At 45.7% G+C, this 22,957-nt stretch overlaps 2 long non-coding RNA genes across 5 annotated transcripts in view; one reads left to right on the top strand and one right to left on the bottom strand.

The window, feature by feature from the left end:
* LOC122225818 overlaps positions 1-8,200 on the bottom strand; it is a 32,980-nt gene extending 24,780 nt beyond the window's left edge. For all 3 annotated transcript variants that reach the window (XR_006205382.1, XR_006205393.1, XR_006205373.1), the window contains exon 1: positions 7,704-8,200. This is a non-coding gene — a long non-coding RNA (uncharacterized LOC122225818). The remainder of the gene's footprint in view (positions 1-7,703) is intronic.
* A 10,551-nt stretch (positions 8,201-18,751) lies between these two features.
* LOC122225822 lies at positions 18,752-22,742 on the top strand. 2 transcript variants are annotated; one of them, XR_006205402.1, is made up of 4 exons: positions 18,752-19,435; positions 19,521-19,597; positions 19,808-19,916; positions 22,491-22,742. It is a non-coding gene; the product is annotated as an uncharacterized LOC122225822 (long non-coding RNA). The 2 variants fall into 2 exon arrangements; XR_006205405.1 differs by lacking the exon at positions 19,521-19,597 and having other exon boundaries at positions 18,752-19,232.
* The last annotated feature ends 215 nt before the right edge of the window (positions 22,743-22,957 follow it).

The raw sequence follows: 22,957 nt of genomic DNA on the forward strand, positions 1-22,957 counted from the left end.
CCTCTAATCAAGTCTAATCCTGCTCAGAGACCTACTCTGACCCTCCTTTGTAAGACTGCAAACTATTTCCCCATCTCTCACTACTACTCCTGGTCCCCATCATCTGCCTCTAGTCTTCTTTTCCCCAATCACTCAGCATCTTTGACCAGGCCCTATAAACTACCTATTTGTTATGTTTATTATCTGTCTCTCCCCACTAGAACATAGGCTCCATGAGCATGTATCTCCAGAACTTGGAAAATAGTAGGTATTCAATATGTAACCATTGGATGTTGTTGAATGATTACGATGAGGTTGAGGCAAGATCAGGCTTGGGATTTTCCAGTTAGAAAATGGGAGACGATGGGTAGAGACAGTGAGAAGATTAGTGGATCCTATATGAGGGGAAGTGGAAAAAAATGTCAACATGGAATTATCTGTTACATACCCGTTAAAAGTCGTGTGTTACCAACAGATATCAAGGGCCTGAACATCAAGGGCCTTTGACTTAGCAATTCCACTTTCAAGAATTTGTACTAAAGAACATATCCTAGATTTGGGGTAAAAATTTAGTCACAATGAAATTCTTCGCAGTGTTGTTTATAAGAGTGAAAAACTGAAACCAAAGTAGGTGTCTCGCCCTTCCCCCTAATTGTGGAATGTTTATCTAAACTATGTTACAGCCATCAGATGGAATACTATGCAAACATTAAATGTATTCATTGACTTGAAAATATGTTTCTGATAATTGCTCAGTGGAAAAACACATTACAAAACAGCATTACTGTCTAATCGTGTTTAAGTAAAATATATTTTATTGTCAACAGTCTGAAAAGCTATAATCTAAAATATTAATGGCACTTAGTCTTTGGATGACCACTATATGTGTATTTTATTTCCTTTTGTCTCTATTTTCTAACTTTGCTTCAAGGAATTTGGACTATTTATTTTTTAAACTACATTTATACTTTTTTTTTTTTAATTTTTTTTAAATGTTTGTTCATTTTTGAGAGACAGGGAGAATGTAAGCAGGGGAGGGTCAGAGAGAGAGACAGAGGATTCCAAGCTGGCTCTGTGCTGACAGAAGAGAGTCGGATGTGGGGCTTGAACTCACGGACTGCGAGATCATGACCTGAGCTAAAGTCCAACGCTTCACCGACTGAGCCACCCAGGCACCCCATTTATACTTTTTAAACAGCACGTATTTATGAGTTCTTGGACAAATAACTTGACTTCCCTGGGCCTCAGTTTCCTCATATTTAAAAATAGAAATAAAAACAGCTTTGGGGAGGTAGGTGGGGGGATGGGTTAAACGGGTGATGGGTATTAAGGAGGATACTTGTTGTGATGAGCACTGGGTGTTATATATAAGTGATGAATCACTAAATTATACTCTGAATTATACCTGAAACTAATGTTACCCTATAGGTTAACTGGAATTTAAATAAGAACTTGAAATAAACAAACAAAAACAGATACAAAAACGGCTTCAAATCCTTCCTGTTTCACAAGAGTGGTTCTTAGATGTGCACTGGAGGAACTGGCCAAAACTCTAAGAGAAGATGAAGAATTAAGAGAAGAAGGATTGAAAGGGAAAAGATAAAACTATCACCATTTGTAGTGACTACGTATTTTTAAAAAGTTTTTTAGCGTTTATTTTTGAGAGACAGGGTGTGAGTGGGGGAGGGGCAGAGAGCGAGGGAGACACAGAGGGAGAGGGAGGCACAGGCTGCAAGCGCCCTTGCAGTGACTATGTTTATTGACTTAGAAAAATCAATTCCACCTACAAAAATTAACATCTCCCCATGCCAGCAATAGTCAACTAGAAAATACAGTTTAAAAATATAATGCCATTCATAAGTGGTAACAAAGACGACAGTCGCTGGGAAGTGATTAAGAATGAAGCCAACATATTGTCTCCTTTCAGTATTTCTATTCAACATCGAAGTGTTTATTTTAGTCACTGCAATGATAAAAGAAAAATTAATGAAAGGAATACAGCTTGGAAAAGAATTAAAATTGTCTTTTTTCACAGATTATACGATTGTGTGTGGAAAAACTTAAGAAATCTACAATAGAAACTACTAAACTCAGGACACAAGGTCAATATTTTAAAAAATCAATTTTTAGGGGTGCCCAGGGGTGTCAGTCAGTCCATTAAGTGTCTGACTTCAGCTCAGGGCATGATCTCCCAGTTCATGAATTCCAGTCCCGTTTGGGGCTCTGTGCTGACAGTTCAGAGCCTGGAGCCTGCTTCGGATCCTGTGTCTCCCTTTCTTTCTGTGCCCCTCCCCCAATTGTGCTCTTTCTCTGTCTCTCAAAAATGAATAAACATTGAAAAAAAATTTTATCAATTTTTATCTCTATGGTAGCTTGAACAGTTTAAAAATTAAATAAAAATAATATAATTACAATAACTCTAAAATCCATAAAATTCTTAGAAATAATTTTGTTAAAAGATGTATACTACTTCTATACCAAAAGCTACAAAATATTGATAAAATACATTAAAAAGACCTAAACAAACGGAACTCTTTGCTATGTTCATAGATTAGAAGATTCAATACTGTTGAGATATTAATTCTTTCCAAATTTATGTATAGATTCAACATAATCTCATTCAAAAGTACTGCAAAATATTAAAGATCTAATATGTGAGAACTGAAACCATAAAACTCTTAAGAAAACATAGGCAGTTATCTATATGCCATTGGCCTTAGCAACGTTTTTTAGATCTGTCTCTACAGGCAAGGGAAACAAAAGCAAAAATAAACTACTGGGATCACATCAAAATAAAAGGCTTCTGCACAGTGAAGGAAACCATTAACAAAATGAAAAAGCAATCTACTGAATAGGAGAAGGTATTTGCAAATGATGTATCTGATAAGGGGTTAATATTAAAAATATATAAAGAACTTACATGACTCAACACCAAAAGCCTCAAAATGATCCTATTAAAATGGGAAGAAGACGTAAATAGACATTTTTCTAAAGAAGACATACAGATGGCCAACACATGAAAAGATGCTTAACATCACTAGTCATCAGGGAAATGCAAATCAAAACCACAGTGAAATATCACCTCACATGTGTCAGAATGGCTAGTTTCAAAAAGACAAGAAATAACAAGTGTTGGCAAGGACATAGAGAAAGGAGAAGCCTTGTGAGTTATTGTTGGGAATGTAAACTGGTGCAACCACTGTGGAAAAATAGTATGGAGGTTCCTCAAAAAGTTAAAAATAGAAATACCATACAATCCAGTAATTCCAGTACTGACTATTTACCCAAAGAAAATGTAAACACTAACTTGAAAGATACATGCACCCTTATGTTTATTGCAGCATTATTTACAACAGCCAAGATACAGGAGCAACCCAAGTATCCACTGATTGAATAATAGATAAAGAAGCTGTGGGGGTGCCTCGGTGGCTCAGTCAGTTAAATGTCTGACTCTTGATCTCAGCTCAGTTCATGATCTCATGGTTTGTTAGTTTGAGCCCCGCATTGGGCTCTGCACTGACAGTGTGAAGCCTGCTTGGGATTCTCTCTCTCTCCTTCTCTTTCTCTGCCCCTCCCTCCACCCCCAAAATAAATAAGTAGGCTTTAAAAAAAAAACTGTGGTGTGTGTGTGTGTGTGTGTATTCTCTATATATAGAATGGAATATTACTCAGACATAAAAAAAAAAAAAAAGAATGAGATCTTGCTGTCTGCAACAACAGGGATGGACCCAGAGGGTATTAAATGCTAAGTGAAACAAGTCAGACAAAGACAAATACCGTATGATTTTACTTATATTTGGAATCTAAAAAAAACAAAACAAGCAGAAACAGACCTATAAATATAGAGAACAAACTGGTGGTTGCCAAAGCAGAGGGAATAGAAGGGTGGGCAACACGGGTGAAGGGGAGTGAGAGGTTCAGGCTTCCAGTGATGGAATAAATAGGTCACGGGGATGAAAGTTACAATGTAGGGAATATGGCCCATGGTATTGCAATAGCATTGTATGGTGACAGGTGGTAGCTACATTTGTGGTGAGCATAGCATAACCTGTAAAATAGTCAAATCACTACGTTGTACACCTGAAACTAATGTAACATTGTGTGTCAACTTTACTTCAATTAAAAAAATTGTTTAAAAAATTATAGCAAGAGTTTCTTTTTTTTTTTTAATTTTTTTTAACGTTTTATTTATTTTTGAGACAGAGAGAGACAGAGCATGAACGGGGGAGGGGCAGAGAGAGAGGGAGACACAGAATCGGAAGCAGGCTCCGGGCTCTGAGCCATCAGCCCAAAGCCCGACGCGGGGCTCGAACTCACGGACCGCGAGATCGTGACCTGAGCTGAAGTCGGCCGCTTAACCGACTGAGCCACCCAGGCGCCCCTATAGCAAGAGTTTCTTGAAGTACAATTTAATTTTTAAATTTATATGGAAATGTAAACAACCTTAAATATTCAAATCAATCTTCAAAAAAGGCAACAAAGTTGAAAGACTTATCCTACCTGATTTCAAGACTCACGATAAAGCTGCAATAATCAAGGCCATGTGGTAGTGGCCTAAGATGAGATATATACATCAATAAAATAAAATAGTGTCTGGAAATAAACTGACACAAATATATGGTCAGTTGATTATCAGCAAAAGTTCCACAGCAATTCAATGGGGGAAAGAAACCACTTTTCAATGAATTGTGTTAGAACAACTAGATGTATGTGTGAAAAGAAAATGAATCTGAATACCTACCTCATACTATACTCCAAAATCAAGTCCAGAAGAATCAAGGATCTAAATGCAAAAGTTAAAGTCATAAACCATCCAGAAGCAAACAGGAGAAAATTTTCAACCTTGGGGTAGACAAATATTTCTTGGGGAGATCTCAATAGGTTATGCATGTGTTGGGGCAGAGACTATGTGGGAACTCTGTAAATTTCCACTCAACTTTGCTATGCACCAAAAACTGCTCTTAAAAGAATAGTCTGTTAAAAATTTGATAAGTTAGACTTCCTCAAAAATGAACTTCTGATCATCAAAAGACATCATTTAATGATGAAAAGATAAGGCATAGATAAGAGAAAAAATATATATGCATACACACACACACACACACACACACACACACACACATCAGAGGAATTGCATCCAGAATATATAGGAACTCTTAACAACTCAACAATGAAAAGAACAACCCAATTTAATACAAAAAGACAAAAGAGTTGTATAGATACGCTACAAGGGATATAGAAATGGCCAATAAGCCCATGAAAAGGTGCTCGACATCATAAGATATAGGGAAAAGCAAATTAAAGCCAATCTGAAATACTCACTATATACCAGAATGGCTAAAATTAAAAACACAGACAACATCAAGCGTTGGTGAGGATGTGGATCTTACATTTCTGGTTGGACTGTAAAATGGTAAAACCACTTTGGAAAATTCTTTGGCAGTTTCTTTTGAAGGTAAAATACATCTACCCTATAACCTAGCAATTATTTTCCTAGGAATGAAATGAAAATATGCGTTATATATGTGTATAAATTTGTGTGAATATTTACAGCAGTTTTATTCCAATAGCCAAAAGATGGAGAAGCCTTAATGTCCATAATTAGGCAAATGGATAAACAACTTCTTACAATGGTATGCTATCCAGCAATAAAAAAGAGCAAGTTACTGATACATGCAATGGTATAAGTGAGTCTGAAAAACGCTCTGAGTGAAGAAGGCAGCCATAAAAGTACATCTGTGATCCTATTTATTAGATGAAGCTTTAGTACAGGAGAAACTAATCTGTGGTGATGAAAATTAGGAAGGCATTTGCCTTTTGTAGGAGACTGACTTGAGTGATGGAAATGTTTTACATCTTTACTGTGGTAGTGTTACATCAGTGAATAATATACTTGTCCAAACTCACCCAACTTAAACTCGGTGCATTTTCGTGCACACGTCATAACTCGAAACAAAAATTCTGTAAAGCTAAAAAACACTCCACATAAGGTAAAAGGGTCTGGATCTATCAAAATTAAAGATTTTTAAAATGGAGAATAATGTAGATATAGTAAAGGGATGACAGATGAAGGAAGGTAATTTGCACTGCCCAAAACTAACAAGAATAAAAGCGAACTCTTGACAATGAACCAGAAAATAGCCTTAGGAGAAAATTAGCCAAGGATAGGAGTTAGTAGTTTACAGTTGTCAGTCAAATTGGGCATACGCATATATATTATCTGGCCATTCTATTCCTAGCTATAGATTCCAGTGAAGTCCATAAAGAACATATTCTATTATATTCAGGATAGTATTATGTGTGAGATGAGTTGATAGCAATCTGCAATCAACTGGATGGTGAGAAGTTGTATTAACTCAACCCTCTGCATCTGAGGTCACATACACATGAACATGTTTATTGAGGACATACTATATTCCAGTTAGGATTGTGTGTTACATAAATTAACTCATTTAGTCTTCACAAGAAGGAGGAATTGTCATCACTCCCCATTAACGGAGAAATTAAGGCACAGAGCCATCAGGTATCATTCTGAATGTCACAAAGCTAGTCACCTGCAGAACCAAGATTCCAACCCTGCAAGCCTGAAGCCCACACCATCAACTGTTTGCTATGCTTCCTCTGTATGAATGCAGGGGAAGAAACTCAGAACCTTGAGGCCCAAGACTTAGGGCCGTCCACCATGGAATATGAACAGTCCTGTAAAAATGGTTAACCCAAAGCAAGGAGGGTCTGTGCCTTCAGCCCAAATAAACATACTGCCAGCATTTCCTCAAATTCAACAGTGGAAGGGAGAGAGCCAGGTGGGAGCCCATGTGGTTTTGATAGAGTGGCCATTCAAGCGGAGCTTTAAATATTATAGTGGCACTGTTTGCGCAGTTAAATTTAAGGATCTGTCAGTTTATGATGAATTTTTATTTTTAAGGGTTTCAAGTAAGCTGTAAACATTCACTCTGGACTGAAATTCTCCCCATTTAACACCTAAGAGGGCCACGGAGAGAGAGCAGAGTGGGGGGAGCTGGAGGTGAGCACGGAGGGTGCTAAGAGGCTGGGCACTGGTGTCGGGGGACACCTTCCCACCTGTATCTCCAGGAAGGGATTTGAGGGGCCGGTACCCTATCGTGCAGGGAGGCCAACTGCTTCCCCAAAGGAAGCAAGGCCATTCTCTTCGCAACCCAATTGAGTTTCTCCTTCCCCACTTATTGTCATTAAACTTCCGCAGGGAATTTATTGGTACCTGGAAAGTCAAAAGAATCTAGTTCAGCCACGGCTTAACGAAGGCACTCAAATAATACTGCTGTCTCCTGGCCTGGTTCTGCAACGTGGGGTGCTCCCTTCTCAGACATGCTTTACCTCCATAGTAGCAAGACAACGAAAGAGATTATCACATGTCCTTCACAGCCTTACACCTACTGAAAAGAGAAGGCAGGAGTCTCTCCCATCTGGACTCTGATTGGCTGGAGTTGGGCCACATGCGCATCCCTGGACCAATCACCGGAGGGAGGCGTAAGGGGAGGGCTGAGCCGCTGAGTCTTTCGAGTCAAGCGTGGAATTTGGGCCAAACCGTTTGGGCTGAGGGTGGTAGAGGAGTGGTGCCCTGCAGGACACTGGGGGTACCGGGGCCGGGTTTGGGGGTGAGGCTGCTGGGTAGGAAAAAACCCCAGCTGTCTACTGCAATCATCACTACCATTTTACAGAGGAGAAAGCAGAGGCTGAAATGTTACCGCTTTGAGTGAGGTGATCCAATATTGGACGGGACTGTAATCCACGTCTTCCTTAGCACAGAGCCCGCAGGATTTCGGCAAGACCTAATTGCCTCTCAATCCAGAGGGAGAAGGAGATTCCTTAACCCAGGCTGCTAGCTACCTTCCCTCTTGAGCTTTGGGTCACCTTCCTGCCCTGAGCTCAAAAGGCAGCAGCCAAGAGGAGGAAGAGGCTTGAGATGACGTCACGTGGGGAATTCCTGAAGGCACTGGGGTGGCTTGGAGAAGGCTTGGAGCTGAGAGGCGCCCCCAACATCCGGGCACCTTCCTGGGAGCAGCCCATGCAGCTGCCAACGCCAGAGCGGGGGCCAGTGGGTACAAACCACAAGGAGGTAGATGCAAGAGAAACCCATAGACACTGAGGGCTGTTTCAGGGTGCAGGGGGATAGGAGAAGGGGCCTGGAAGAAGGAAGAGGAAGGAGGGAGGAAGGAAGGAGAGGGGTGGAGTGGGAGGGGCAAGCAGGGGCCCACCGGATGTCCTGAACTTGCCCAGATGATTCCCAGGGCATCTTGTGCGTTGGTCATAAGGTCAACTCTGTGACGTGGGATTCTCAGACGGTGACTTAGCTAAGTCAGCAGCAAAACCCAGACAGAAATTGTCATCTCCTAATCCTCCCTCCCCGAGCCAGGAGACACCTCCTAAATTCCAGCCCAAATGGTTTCTATGGAGCCCTAGTGACAAGAAAGTACGGCGGTGAGACCTCAGCCTTCGCCTCCGTCAGAGTGGGTTTGAATCCTTCCCTGACACTCCCCAGCTGTGTAATAGGGAACAGGACACTTCTCGTCTCTGAGCCTCTACCTCATCTGAAAACGAGAAGGATTCCTACCTCCCAGGGCTGTGAGAACCTAGTGAGCTAATGCGTGCCAAGTGCCCGGATGGAGTGAGAGCCCAGCACACCTGGAGTAACTGTGCATCTGGAACCCCCTCGGGGTCCTCCCCACTTCGGGCCCTTGCACAGCGCCCCCCACTGACTCAGAAATAGGTTCCAGGTGCCACAGACAGGAAGCGGAGGGGCCCCCTCCCCAGGCCTCCTCTAGCCTGCCTCCTGGTGCCCACCGACACACAGGTCTCTTTCACCTCCATCTGCAAGAACCCAGCAGCTGATTTAGGAGTGTGCTCAGGGCCCAGAATGTAAACCGTTTCTCACCAGGAATGTGTAAACAACCCATAAAGCAAAGGATTTGGGGCCTAGTCACGTGGCCCGGCTGCCCATAAAACCAAAGCATTGATGTCTGCTCTCCAGCAAGTTTCTAAGCCAGGGGAATGATGGAGGGGCTGCGTCCTGGGAACCTGTAATCTCCCACCATACATCTGAGGTGGCATGTTTGAAGTCCTAGGATGAGTTATTTATATTATTTTTGTGCTGCGTACTGAAAGGGCATTAGCCCAAACTGCTGGCAACGGGGCTTACAGCAACCTGGCCACTTAAAAATATAGGGGGGGGAAAAGGTATCCCTCTGGCAAGTCAATCATGAGCCTGAGTTTCTCTGGGCAGCCATATAATCAAAGCCAGATCGTCTAGTTTAGACTTCCCCACGCCCAGCTGTTCAAGGACCACCTTCTCAATTTCTGCCATATCCTGGTACCACCTGATCTATTATTTATTTAATGGCATTTACTTTAAATCAGTACTTTTTTTTTTTTTTTTTTTTTTTTTTTTACTTAGCTTCAAACCAGACAATATCCATGAAATCAGGTATTTGGTATCTTAGTTTAATTCTTTTCTACATTAAAATATATTCACAAGGTAAAACAACAAATGTTCACTTTGTGTTATATAAAATTATCTAGCTTACCACTAGTGTACCACAATTTGGGAACCACTGACCTGGTGGAACATGTTTATTATACAAATTGGGAAGTTGAGGCCCATAGAGGAAGGGTCTTACCCAAGGTCATGCAGCCATTTAGGGGCTGGACTGGGAGCTACCTATTTAATGAGCATTTACTCTGCACTCAGCCCTTGGCTAAGCCCATTATTCAGATTTCCCGATTCACGAAACAATGAGGTGGTGTCTGTCACTGTCCCGATTTTGCAGATGAGGGAGCTGAAGCTGAGGTTAAGTGGCTTGTCCAAGACCACATAGCTAGTCAGTTGCTCGACCAGCATTTTAAGTCAGGTCAGCCTGACTTCAAAGTCTGGCTCTTAATCATCCAGGGGAAAGAGGGAGGGGAGAAAGGAAGGAAGGAATGGAATATTTATTAAGTGCTAGCAACCTTTACATCTATTGCTGTCTCCTACTCTACTCACCTATTCACTGTCCTCCTCCCATAAAATACTCCTCAGGACCTGGAGTCGCCACAAAGAGCAGTGTCTCACCCCCAAGGCTTTGGGCACAAGGATAGATGTTTAAATTCCAAGGCCCCAGTGTGAGTTTGCAAAAGCATGCTCTCTACCACTCAGACCCTTAGCGGAGGCCTTGACCCAGCTGTGGCTGTGAGTATCTCTGGATCAGGCAGACCTGAGATCAAATCCCAGCTCTTCTCCCTACTTAAGTAAGCTGGGGAAGCCACTCAACCCCTCCAAGCCTCAGCACCCTGTGTATTCACTGGGAATAACATAAATGCCTACCCCATGGGATTTTAGTGAATGGTAAAGCACACTGCCTGTGAAGTGTTTTGCACAGTGCCTGGCCCATGGCACTCAGTGTTATTTAAAAAAAAAAAAAAAAAAAAAAAAAGGGATCATACATGCATGTAATGAAGAATGGCCCACATCTCCTCCAAGACCCCCAGAGCAGATCATAGCCATCTCATGGACCACACTAAGGGTGGCTGGAAGATGCCAAACAAAGCACTGGGGGAAAGAGAATGGGCCAAGGAGCAGAAAAGGCAGGTCCTGCACCTGGCCCCACACTACCAAGAAGCCCGAGGGCTTGTGCCAGCCACAGAGCCTTACCAAGGCTGTTTTCTCAACTGCCCAGTGGGGAATCACACCTGAGAGTCAAGTTTAAGTGACCATCTTTGTATTCATGGAATTGAATCCTTGGCTTTTCAGGGCACAAGTTGCTGTCCAAGGTCATCGAGACCAATCCCTAATTTTACAAATTGGGGAACTCTTCATGCATGTGCACGGACACAGAGTCCTATATATATGTGAGGGACAGCACCCAAGTGTTTGGGGTTCTGATCTTACCTCTGCCATGACCATAGAAATTTCTGGGCTTACTTACCTCAGTTTTTTTCTCAGTTGTGAAATGGGCATAGGCAAAAGCTTCTTCTTAAAGAACGGCTTTGAGGGTTATATGGATGAGATCTGTAAAGCACTTTGTACAGTGCCGGATGTCTGGTAAAGGCTTAATACACTGGCTCCTATTCCTTGTTTCTCAGAAACATATTTTCATGGTCTGATTTAGGAAACAAAGATACTGGGAAATGCTTGCTGGGTTCTTAAATAGAGGAAAGTATGGATTTCTCCAAGAACTTGGGGGGTCAAATGAATACTAGCTGCAAGACTGCTTACGCTTCCCTTATTCAACACCGTGTTTGGAATCCTAAGGGCAGGGGCACCACGTGGCTCTAGGGAAATAACACTGAAGACACTGCCCCTGCCCTCAAGCTGCTCAAACCTCCCAGCTGGACAGGAAGATGCCTGGCCAAAAGCACACAGTTTGCGTTGTTGAGAAAGCTCTGTTAATGGGGGCACTAGGAAAACATGAATAATTCCAACCAGCAGGATCCAGTAAGCAGGAAGGCAGCTTTTGAGTTGATCCATTAAGAATGGGAAGAATTTCCTTCAAAAATAAAAGGGAAGATTAAAAAAGAAATCTGCCAAAAAAAAAAAAATCTGCCCTCTTCTACATTTCCAACCTCCTCTTCTTCTTCAAAAGCCACTTCCTCCCAAAAGCCTTCTAGGAGCACTCTTTAATATAAGTGGGATTCTCCGTCTTTTGGAATCCCATAACCCACTATCTGCTCAGTTCATTTGGCTTGATCACCACTATTTGGTATTTATGGATTTCTGGGGCTCTTTTCCTCACCTGGATTTTTTTTCTGTTAAAGAAAACTCTCTGAGGGACTTTCTTACACACAGTGGGCACTCAGTAACTGAACTGACAGGTGCAGTTCTAATGCCCAAATCAGGGCACGGAGACAAGAGGCTATGTCGTGGGCCCCTGGGATCTGAATTCCCTGCCTTCAGGTGCCTCTGACCTTGGAGAGGACTCTCCTCTGGAGAGCCACTTCACCTCTACTGTAACAGCAAAGATATGTGAGCCTCCTTTTCCATCTAGCCCTGGACCTTCTCCAACAACCCCACCTCGCCCTGATGCCCAGAACGTCCCAGACTTTAGCCTCCACTGGGTAACGCATAGAGCATGTGGTCTGTGGGGTCATGGTGACACCCCACCAGGCAGGCTCTGGCCTTTAGGTGGCTGGCTCCTGGGGGACTCTTACTGGGTGAAGCAGTGACGGGCATACACTTCACTGGACATTTCATATATGACTTTATATCATCCTCATAATGCTGATAAATAGGGGGTATCATTTTACCCAGTTTATAGATGAGGAAACAGGAATTTAAGCTCACCATTCCCCATCTAGACCATTTGATCTGCAGTGCTTTTCAAACCCATTCTTTCCCCTCCATGCCCACTGCCACCACGCTGGCCTGAGCTCCCATTGCCTCTTGCCTGGAAAGATGCCACAGGCTCCCAGCTGGTCTCCCTGCCACCTCTGTGACCCCTGCAGGTCTGTCCTACTGCTGACTTTTTGTTTTACAAACCTGTTAACTTCTTTATGCATTTGCCCATAACACATGCATATGTATATACATATAGTTTACATAAACACCTTGAAGTGATCAGAAATAGACTTCATCCAGCATCAGCACAGAACCCGACATGGGGCTCAAACTCACAAACTGTGACATCATGAGCTGAACTTAAGAGTCAGTGGAATATTCAACCACCCAGGTGCCCCTCGAGTTATTTTTTTTCAAGCTCTATTTTTTGCCTAATGACTTTTAGTATCTTTTGCCATACTAAATAAAGATTGCAAATCTATATGAATACACACACATGAAAAAAAATAGCTTCCTGGGGCGCCTGGGTGGCTCAGTCAGTTGAGCTACTGACTTCAGCTCAGGTCATGATCTCACGGTTTGTGAGTTCGAGCCCCGCGTCGGGCTCTGTGCTGACATCTCAGAGCCTGGAGCCTGCTTCTGATTCTGTGTCTCCCTCTCTCTCTGCCCCTCCCCCACTCCTGCTTTGTCTCTCTCTGTCTCAGAAATAAAGAAACATTAAACAAAACATCCTTTTCACTTTCGGCCTTGAAATGTAAGGTTTCCTCTGCCTCCATATCAGGAGTTGGTAACTTTTTCTGTAAAAGGACAGACTTCCCAGGGCATATGTTCTCTGTTGCAATGCTTAACACTGCCATTATAGCAAGAAAGCAGCCATAGACAATATGTTAAGAAAAGTATTCCAATGAAACATTATTTACAAAGATAGGCATTAGCAATCCCACTCTAGGTATCTACCCAAGAGAGACGAAAGCATAACTCCACACAGAAACTTGTACAGGGAGTTCATAGCATCACTAATCACGATAGCCAAAAGGCGGAAACAACCCAAATGTCGATCAACGGATGGCGATCACTGGAACTGATGAAGGATCAAAAAAATGTGGTATAGCCATACACCTATAAAAATGAATGAAATACCGATACATGCTACAACATGGATAAACCTTGAAAACATTATGAGTGAAAGAAGCCAGATACCAAAGCTCACCTATTGTTAGATTGTATTTTTGTGAAATGTCCAGAAGAGGCAAATCCATAGAGACAGAAAGATCAGTGGTTGCCAGGGGGTAGGGGGAGGATAGGAGATAGGGGGTTGATAGCCAATGGGTATGGGGTTTCTTTTTGAGGTTATGAAAATGTTCTAGAATTGACTTTGGTGATGGTTGCACAGGTATGTGAATATACTAAAAGCCATGTAATTGTACACTTTAAACGGGTATATTATATGGTATGTGAATTATATCTCAATAAAGCTGTTATGAAAAACAAAACAAAACAAAATAAAGCAAAGCAAAACAGAAGGCAGCCAGCTGGATTTGGCCCATGGACAGAAGTTTGCTGACTCCTGCTCTACTCACACATGCAGGCTCCTAGAATCTCTTGCAATATTTTAACTCTCACATTTAAATATTTGATCCATTTTGAAATATAGCATTTTATGGTGTAAGATGGGGATTCACTTTTATTTATTCTGGGGCGTTGTATTTTGGGGCCTGCACCATTTGGGAAATAAACTATCCTTTTCCCACTGACATGAGGTATCTCTTTTGTCAAATGTTAACATCTGTATCCTGGAATCTAATTCTGGATCATTTGTCACGTTCCATGGGTCTATTTGCCTGTGCCTTTCCCAATACTACAACGATCTTATTTTAGGGACTTGATTGTATGTTCTGGTTTCTGTAAAGGAAGTCCTCTCTTATGTTCTTTTCTTTCACACTTGACTTGCAGCCAGTGAGCTTATCAAAATGGATATCACTCCCTGCTTAAAAGCCTTTAATGGATTCCCACTGCTGTTACAATTATGGCCCAAATCCTAACCGGCCTTGAATGTTGCATGCTTGCCCCTGCCAGGTTTCCAGCTTCAGTTGGCTGAGGACACGTCACCTGGGACTCCATACTTTAGCCATGTTAAAGTCGCTCCAGTGAACCTGCCCCTCCTGCCCCAGGGCCTTTGCACTGGTCGTTTCCTCTACCTGCAATGCTTTTCCTGCCTCTTTGTCACTTTATGTCCTCTACTTCTTCAGCCTCAGTCTGAGCATCATTCCTGGGGAAGCATGTGCTGACCTACCTGACAAATAGCCTTCCCACACTGTGAACCTATGCTGTGTTGCACTTCCTGCACTTTTAATATTACATTTATTTGTATAATTTTTTGACTAATGCCTGCCTCCCTCAGCTCTCCATTGTCTTCCTAGTATTTAGTACTGTTTGAGTGTTCAGTACTCAAAAAAATGTTGAAGGAATTATGGGACATCTGGGTGGTTCAGTCAGTTGAGTGTCTGACTCATGGCTGCAGCTCAGGTCATGATCTCAGTTTGTGAATTCGAGCCCCGCATCGGGCTTGGTGCTGGCAGCACAGAGCCCACCTGGGATCGTCTCTCTCTCCCTCTCTCTCTCTGCCCCTCCTCTTCTCACTCTCTCTCAGATAAATAAACAAACTTTTCAAAAAACGTTGAAGGAGAGAAGAAACCGGTAGAGACTGAACTTAGGCACCTATCTGCCTGGCTCCCAAACCTACAGTCTCCCTTCACCATGCTGTGTCCTGCCCTGAGCAAGGCCTGAATGCGAGCCTAGGAGAGCTGAGTTCTAGACTCAGCTCTGCCTCTGACTAAGGCAATGCCCTAAATCTGTTTGCAAAGTGCTTTCTTACTCTTTGCCTCCCATCATCTCAAGATCTTCACAGCCACCTTGGGAGGCAAGCAGTGTGGGGCTAAATTTCCCTGATTTTACACTTGAGAAATCTGAGGCCAGGGATGAACTGCACTGTCACAAGGTCAGTCAGAGGCAAAACCAAGAGCCCTGTTCTCTGGGAATCCAAATAAATGTTATCTTGGGAAAGACCCTTCCCTGAGCTGAGCCCCAGTTCAGCTTCCCTGTTCGTAAAATGGTGAAGAGAGGTATAGACTGGATGGTGAGTGTGTCAGCAGTGCCCCAAGTCCTAGGCATCCGAGGTGAAGCCACGTCTGAGTTCCATCTGTATCATTATTGGCAAAATTTTTATGTAAAGGATTTTTTTTAATTAAACAAGTTTTGTTTTGAAACGAAGCTTCTAAAAATCAGGAATTTTTAAAAAATGTTTGTTTGTTTGTTTGTTTGTTTTGAGAGAGAGAGAATGAGCACGCATGTGGGCATGGGGAGAGAGAGAGGGGAGAGAGAATCCCAAGCAGGCTCCATGCTGTCAACGCAGAGTCTGACATGGGACTCGAACTCGTGAACCATGAGATCATGGCCTGAGCCGAAATCAAGAAGAGGTGGACTCTCAACCAAACGAGCTACCAGGCGCCCCAAGGAAAATTTCTATTACTCTGTCATTTCATTGTAACCACTGGTAGCATTTTATCTAAGGCATGTTTCAGTGAATGTGTAACTAGCAGAGTTAGAATGGGCTCACCCAGAGCGATCTAAAATCCTCTGTACCTCCGGTGGCTGAGATTCTGTGCTCTTGGAAACCCTGGTCTGGCTGGGGCTGTTTGAGGACAGGCACCCCTCCAGGAAGGTTTCATTTGTTTAGTCAGTCAACAAACATCTGCTTAGGGCCACTATGTGCAAAGCACCAGGCCAAGTCCTTCCACATCAAGGGGTTGGGGGGGGACTGGCCTGTCTGTGGCCATCTCAGGGAGGTGTTGGGGGGCATGCGCTGTCTGACTGCATGCCTGCACGCCCATCCATGTGTCAAGCACAGTTTGTATCTGTCTGTGTGAGAGCTTGAGGGATTTTGCACCCATGGGATGGCCCAGGCACGGTCCACTTTCTCTCAGGGCTGGAGCTGTGGAGTGAAGGAGACAAAGGGGCCACCAAGGCAAGAACCTCAGTTCTGCCAGGTCTCCTGGAGGCTAGTGAGCAAACAGTCCCTCAGGAGTCCTCGCCAGGGACTAAGCCACCCTGAGACCTAGAATTCTGGAATGTTCTCAGTCTCGCCCTCTCATCCTCCCACTTGAGGAAACAGGCCCTGAATGGGGAGAGGACTTGCCAGAGACACCGAATATGTAAAGGTCAGGGCCAGGCTTCACGCTCCTCCCTGACCCTCTGCGGCTTCTCCATGCACTTCTAGGGAATTCGCCGAGCACCAGCTGCTACAAAGGCAACTTGAGATGAGGGGGAAACAGGTACTTCAAAATAACACAAATACAAGCTAACGTGTATTGAGCACACACTGGGTGTCAGGCACTGTTTCAATCGCTTTAAAAACATTAATGTGTTTAGTCCTCAAAACACCTGGGTGAGGTAGGGAGAACTATTATCCCATTTTCCAGGTGAGGAAAATGAGGCACAGAGAGGTTCACTAAATTGACCAGGGTCACACAGCTGCTAAGTTGGCTTCATGGCCGACATTCGTTGCCTCTACATTAAGTAGAGAAGGGACAGAGGCCTTTGGATACAAGGTACAGAGTGACACCCGACTCTGAGTTGAGAATGGCTGGAGCCCTTCTGCCATTCCATGGAATGTTCTTGAAATCTAGTGTGCTGTTCTTAGCTTTGCCTGTGCTGTCTTGCTGTCACTTCTCAGGTGAGGAGACCAAATTCAGAAAGAGTCACACACATGCTCAAGATCACACAGCTGTCCCCATGTCCCTTCACCATTTTCCGGGCACCATGCCGAATACTTTACTTGCTTTGTTTAATTTAATCCTCATGACAGGCCTATACGTAGGAACTATTATTCTGTCCATTGAATGGATGGGAAACAGAGGCTCAGAGAGGTTAAGTAACTTACCCAAGGGCACACAGCTAGCAAGTGGCTGAGGCAGCACTTGAAGCCAGGTCTATTTGACCTGAAAGCTGTTACCCTAAGCAGCTGGCTCTCCTGCCTCACGTGTCCCTGTTTCTCATAACCACATGCAAGGAGGGGAAGGCACAGGCATTGTGCCACATCTTACAGAGGAGGAAACAGAGGTAGCTTGCCTGGGAGCCTATAACTGGTGAACACAGGAGCCAGGACTCAGAATTCAGGTCCTTCTCACTCCCTGGCCAGGTGCCCTTTTATTTGTTCCTTCAGGAATATTCCAGAAAAAGTCCTAGGATTGTTTGTGGTTAGAAGTCCCAGGCCAAAGCAATTTCTCACTTATTATTCTATTCTACTTATTAGTCTACTTATTATTACTTTCCCACAAGCCCATGAAGGTCAGAACATGCTCCATTTCACAGATGGGCAATCTGAGGCCTGGACAGGGGAAGAGACTTGCCCAAGGCCTTGAACTAGGGTCCCCAACTCTACGTACAGCAAGGCAGTCCCCAGGTTTGTTGGCGGGGGGCGAGGGAGAACCTCTAAGGGGCAGGCTCCAGCTAGCTGGTCTCTCTGCTCTGGCCAGAGGCAGAGGGTGAGGTCATCGCTTTATCAGGCTAATTGCCACCCTGTAGTATAATCCTGCCACTCAGCTGAGACCTGCGGGAATGGTTTCTGGAGACAGGAGCTGTTATTGTCCAGATGAAGGGCCCAGGGTAGTGGGTGGGGATCGGGGAGGTGGGGGGCAGTCTCACCCTCATAACTCCCCTTGAAGCGGTTTGCTTTCTCAAAGACCTCTGGGCACAGAGACATTTCTCGGGCCTTCTGGGGCAGGACTGAAGGTTTCTGCTGCTTGTGTGGGCAGTTGGCCAAGATGTCAGCCACAGTAATAGCACACGGGAGTTGGTCCTGGCAGGGAAGATAAAAATTGAGTAACAGAACTTGGGAAACGGTTAGCACAGCTCACCCCGCCTAGCTAGGAAAGGTCCCAAGAAGCTGGCTTTGGTGGGACGTGGGTGGGGGCAACCTAAAGCTGGATGTCAGAAGGAGGGACTGAGGATTAGAAGGCAATCATTGACAGTCATGTAATAGCCACGTGGATCTAGTGGCCAGTGTTCCCAGGCACCACGTGCTCTGTAAACAGCCAACAGTTGCTGAGCCCACTGTGGTTAAGAGGCCTGGAATTAAGCAGGCCTGAGTTCGAATCACTGCGTCCCCACTTCCTAGATGTGTGACCCTGTGCAGCAGGGCTAGCATGAAGTGAGAGCCTAGCGTTCGGAATTGAGGGAGGTGTGACCCTGAGACTGAGCGTCCCTAAATTTGTGCACCCTGGGTGCCTCTCTTGCCCCAGCCTAGACCCGTCTCTGTTGGGCATGTTACTTCCCTTTTCTGAACTGCAGTCCCATCATCGGTGTGATGGGGGTGAGAGTAGTGGCCTCTGCCTTGGAGGGTTGTGAGGAGAAGAAGAGCCTGGACTGGCACGTGGCCAGCACGTGGCCACCATTACTCAGGGCAAGGCTCTGTGCTACCTGCTGGGCTCACAATGGCAAATGTTGTGGACAGAATGTTTGTGTCCTCGAAAATCCGTATGTTGAGATCCTAATCCCCAAGGTGATGGTATCAGGAGGTAGGGTTTGGGGGAGCTGATTGGGTCGCAAGAGCGGAGCCCTCATGAATGAGATGAGCGTTCTTACAAAAGTGACCCCAGAGAGCCCTCTCACATGAGGAGACAACGAGAAGCTGGCAGTCTGCAGTCTGCATCTGGGAAGAGCGTCCTCACCAGAGCGGACCACGCTGGCACCTGACCTTGGACTTCTGGCCGCCAGAACTGCGAGAGATAAATTTCTGATGTTTATAAGCCACCCAGTCCACGGAACTTTGTTACGGCAGCCCAGATGGACTAAAGACAGGCACACCGGATCCCTGACTTCATGGTGCTTACAGTTGAACCAGGAAGTCATCAGGAAGAGACTGTGATTTGAGACGATGGGGGAGGAGGAGGAGCCAGGGAAAACATTGGTGAGAAGAGACAGGTGGGATGAGAAAAAGGAAAATCCTACTCCCCAAAGATGGTCACTTAGAACCAGGAAAGGTTTGTCTCACTCTGAAAATTACCAAAACCAAGATGAAACCCTACCTCTCATGCTACATATTTAATATAACCCTCAAAACAATTTTCAGCTATCCCCATTGGATAAATGAAGAAGCTGAAACTCAGAGAGGTAAAGTGATTTGCCTGAAGTCACACAGCTTGAGCGTGACAGAGCAGGATTTAAATCCAGGACTGTCTGATTCTCTCTTCTACAGCTTGACTCTGCAGCTAGCCAGATGCCGCACCTCCTTTCCCCAGCCTCAGTTTCCCTGCCCATCGAGATGAAGATCAGGTGAGGTCATGGATATGGCAGTGCTTTGGACACTGCAGGGAGTTTGCTGTCTGTGGCTGAAGAATTAGTAGTGGAGGTGACACAGAAAGCACCAACAGGCTCCTCATGTGTGATAAGCACCCTTTGGGCCCCCTTTCCCCCACAGGATCTTCCTTTTGAGTCAGGGTTCTGAGACTCCTCATACCTTCCTTCCATCTGTCCTGCTCTTAGGAACAGAAGCGTATGGAAGCATTTGAATCAACAGTGTGGCTACATCTCCCTAGGAGAAAGGCTTCGTTTGGCACCCATTTAACAGATGAAGAAACTGAGGCACAGCAAAGTAAGTCATTTGCTGTAGGGGATGCAGTTTGTGGCCAAGGGGGGATCTGAAAACAGACAGTCATACCCCTTGCTGTAGTTTCCAAGTGGGCAAGACACCCCTGCTAAGTCAGCCACGGGAGACAGAAGTTGAAGAGCGGGGGCAGAGGCACCATTCTGTTCTAGGAGTGGGGTGGGGGAAGATAGCCCCCCAGCCTTCTAGCTCCTTCTCCCTCCCCCTTCCCCGTCCCTGGGGCTAGAGATTTTTCTGTTTGGTGCTAGCCCCTCCCCCACCATGCTAACCCCCCCCCCCCCCCCTCCCCGGGTCCTTTCAAACTATATTCTCACCTGCCTGTGAGCGGTCTTTCTTACCACACCTTGGTTGCTTTTTTATGGGAAAGAGGAGGGGTCTGGAGCAGAGGGCCAGGTGCATTTAGAGATGGGTTTGAGATGGAGGGGGATGGGCATGGGGTGATGAAACAGAACCCTAATCTAGCCAAGCCGACACCTGCATTTTTTAAACTGCTGGAACCCAGGGGGATGCTCAAAGTCTCACAGCAAATCAGGAGCAAAAGCTGGGCCTGAACCTCGGTGTCCTGACCTCTGAGTCCAGTGACCTTGCTCTTTGTGTTGTGACCTTCAGAAGGCTGAGCCTTAGCAATCAGCAGAGGAGGCACTGAGAAATGCCTGTTGACCCATGAACGAATGAATGAGTGAATGAATGAATACTGGTTCCCCCTCTAGTGGGAGCAGGGGTGCAATGATGACTCCTTTGGAGGACTCTACCCCACAGACAGGGCTTACTCGGTCTAAAATCACCCTTCCTTCTCTTGGAATTAATTCACCTAGGGTTCCCTCCTTTCCTCAGAGAGTTGTATGCCACCTAGAGGAAGCTGGGAGCTCAGCACCCTCATCCGTGGTGGGGGGCGGGGGTGGGGGGAAGAGGGGGACCAAGGAGTCTCCACAATTAAATGCCACATGTGATTCTAGCCCAGGGCAGAATCTCTGATGGGGTCTGAGGATTCTATGGTAGGGATGCATTAATGTCCCAACAGTGATGGCTGTATTATGGGTGGTCGGAGATTGCCCATGTTTGTTGGAAATACACACAAGAGTATTCAGATGAGAGGGGGCATCCTATCAGCAACTGCTTCTCAACTGGTTCAGGGGGAAAACTTCCATGTGTTGTACTTGTGACTTTTCTGTAAACCTGAGATTCTTTCAGCATTGAAAATATATGTAGCATTAAAAACAAATCAAATGAGTTTACTACGGGAAAACGATGCCGACAGTGATACCTCCTTCTTCAGAGTGGCATGGCCATGAGCTGAAAATCTGTAATTGTGATGCTTACCATCTACTGAGCTCTGACTGGGGGCTTACCCACGTACCCCATTTGCTCCTTGCATGCTCTGTCTGTGAATAGGTATCATCACCTCCATTTTTCAGGAACTGAGATTCAGAGGGCTGAAGTGACTTGGCCAAGGTGGCTGAATTGGGAGCGTCAGTCTCCCCACTGCACTGTGCTGCCCTCCCTGAAGTGCCCCCCGCCCCCAGTGCCCACCACCACCCCCTGCCCCCCAACAGCCTGAACACTGTCCTTCCTCTTTTCTTGTCTCCGCCGTTCAGGCTTCCTAATCAGCAAGACCTGGCTGTACTGCCGTCTCCCCAGAAGCCTTCTCTGACCCCCCAGCTGGTTCTGACTGTCCATTTTCAGATATCATTTCTTCCCACGGCCAGTCGTTTGTTCACTGAGGAAATATTTGTTCAGAGACTTCCACGTGGCAAGCCTCATGCCCGGGGCTGGGGGCATGCTGAGGCAGAAAGCAGACGCCGCCCCCGCCCCAGTGGAAATGGAGATGACAAGGGCAAGCAAACAAATATACATACGATCCCAAATCCGATGGGAGCCAGGAGGGTGGCTAGGGGGGCCTCAGGGAGGGGACCGTCAGGGGCACCCCGTGGCAGGCTTGCTTGAGGAGCGGGAGGGAAAGCAGGTCTTAGAGGATGAGGTGCTTGGAGCAGAGGGTCCACTGTCAGGCAGGGGGAGGTTCCATGGGGCCTCAGAGGCCCTTTGTAAGGAACCTGATGTTTACTCAACTGCAAGGGAAGCCACTGGTGGCTTGTGAGCCAGGGAGAGCCGATGAGATTTACATTTTGAAAAGATCACCCTGGCGCTGCTGTGGAAGATCACAGGGGACCAGAGTAGAAGCAGATGGGTCCTTATCTCTCCCTCCCTGTTTTCTGGTGGAGTCTAGGTCTTATCTTGTTTTCTAGAGAGCTCCTTGAGGCCAGGCAGGGCGTCTGTCCCAGAGGTCACGGAGCCCAGGCTGTGCAGTTCCCCGGGGTTGGCTCTGTCCCCTAGCCTCTGCTCTGTCCCTGTGTGCCGTCTGGGACCCACTCTGCTCTTGGCCCCGGGGGCTCCGCGGCCCCAGCACGGGTGGAATGTTTGACAGAAGAGCGCGCGTGTTCTCCAAACAGACCTTGATTCATGTTTCCAGGAGGAACTTGCAAACAGACTCTGCTGGCTGCATCCATCAGAGAAGAGATGGGCTCTGTAAACAAAGGCCCACAGCCTGTCTCTGTCTTTCTGCAGACACTTCTCCCTGCGGGTCCCCGGCAGCGCCCCGTCCTGGCCCGGCCGCTGGAGCCATGCTCCGTGCCAAGCCCCTCTCCAGAACCTCAGCCACACATGCCCCTCACTGCCTCTATTTTTGCAGGTGAGAAAACAGAGTCTCAAAGACGTCAAGTCAGTTGCCTAAGGTCACACAGTCGGCCAGCTACTACAGGCACTATACTGTGTTCTCCTACGCTACTAGACTGCTGATAAAAATTACAGTAACTCCCATTTACTCGTGAGCGCCCATTATGTGCCCAGCACTGTGCCAAGGGCTTTATGTAGATTAACTCATTTAATCCTCAAGAAGATCCTGTGAGGTAAGGGCTCCTGTTTTCCCATTTTTCATACGGGGAAGCCAAGGCCAAGAGAGGGAGATCAAGTCATTTCCCAAAGTCCTGCTGAGCATTGGTGGGGAGCGTGGGACTTGAGTCCAGCCAGGGTGA

The sequence above is a fragment of the Panthera leo genome, chromosome A1 (assembly GCF_018350215.1).
Source record: "Panthera leo isolate Ple1 chromosome A1, P.leo_Ple1_pat1.1, whole genome shotgun sequence".
NCBI classification, from domain to species: Eukaryota; Metazoa; Chordata; class Mammalia; order Carnivora; family Felidae; genus Panthera; species Panthera leo.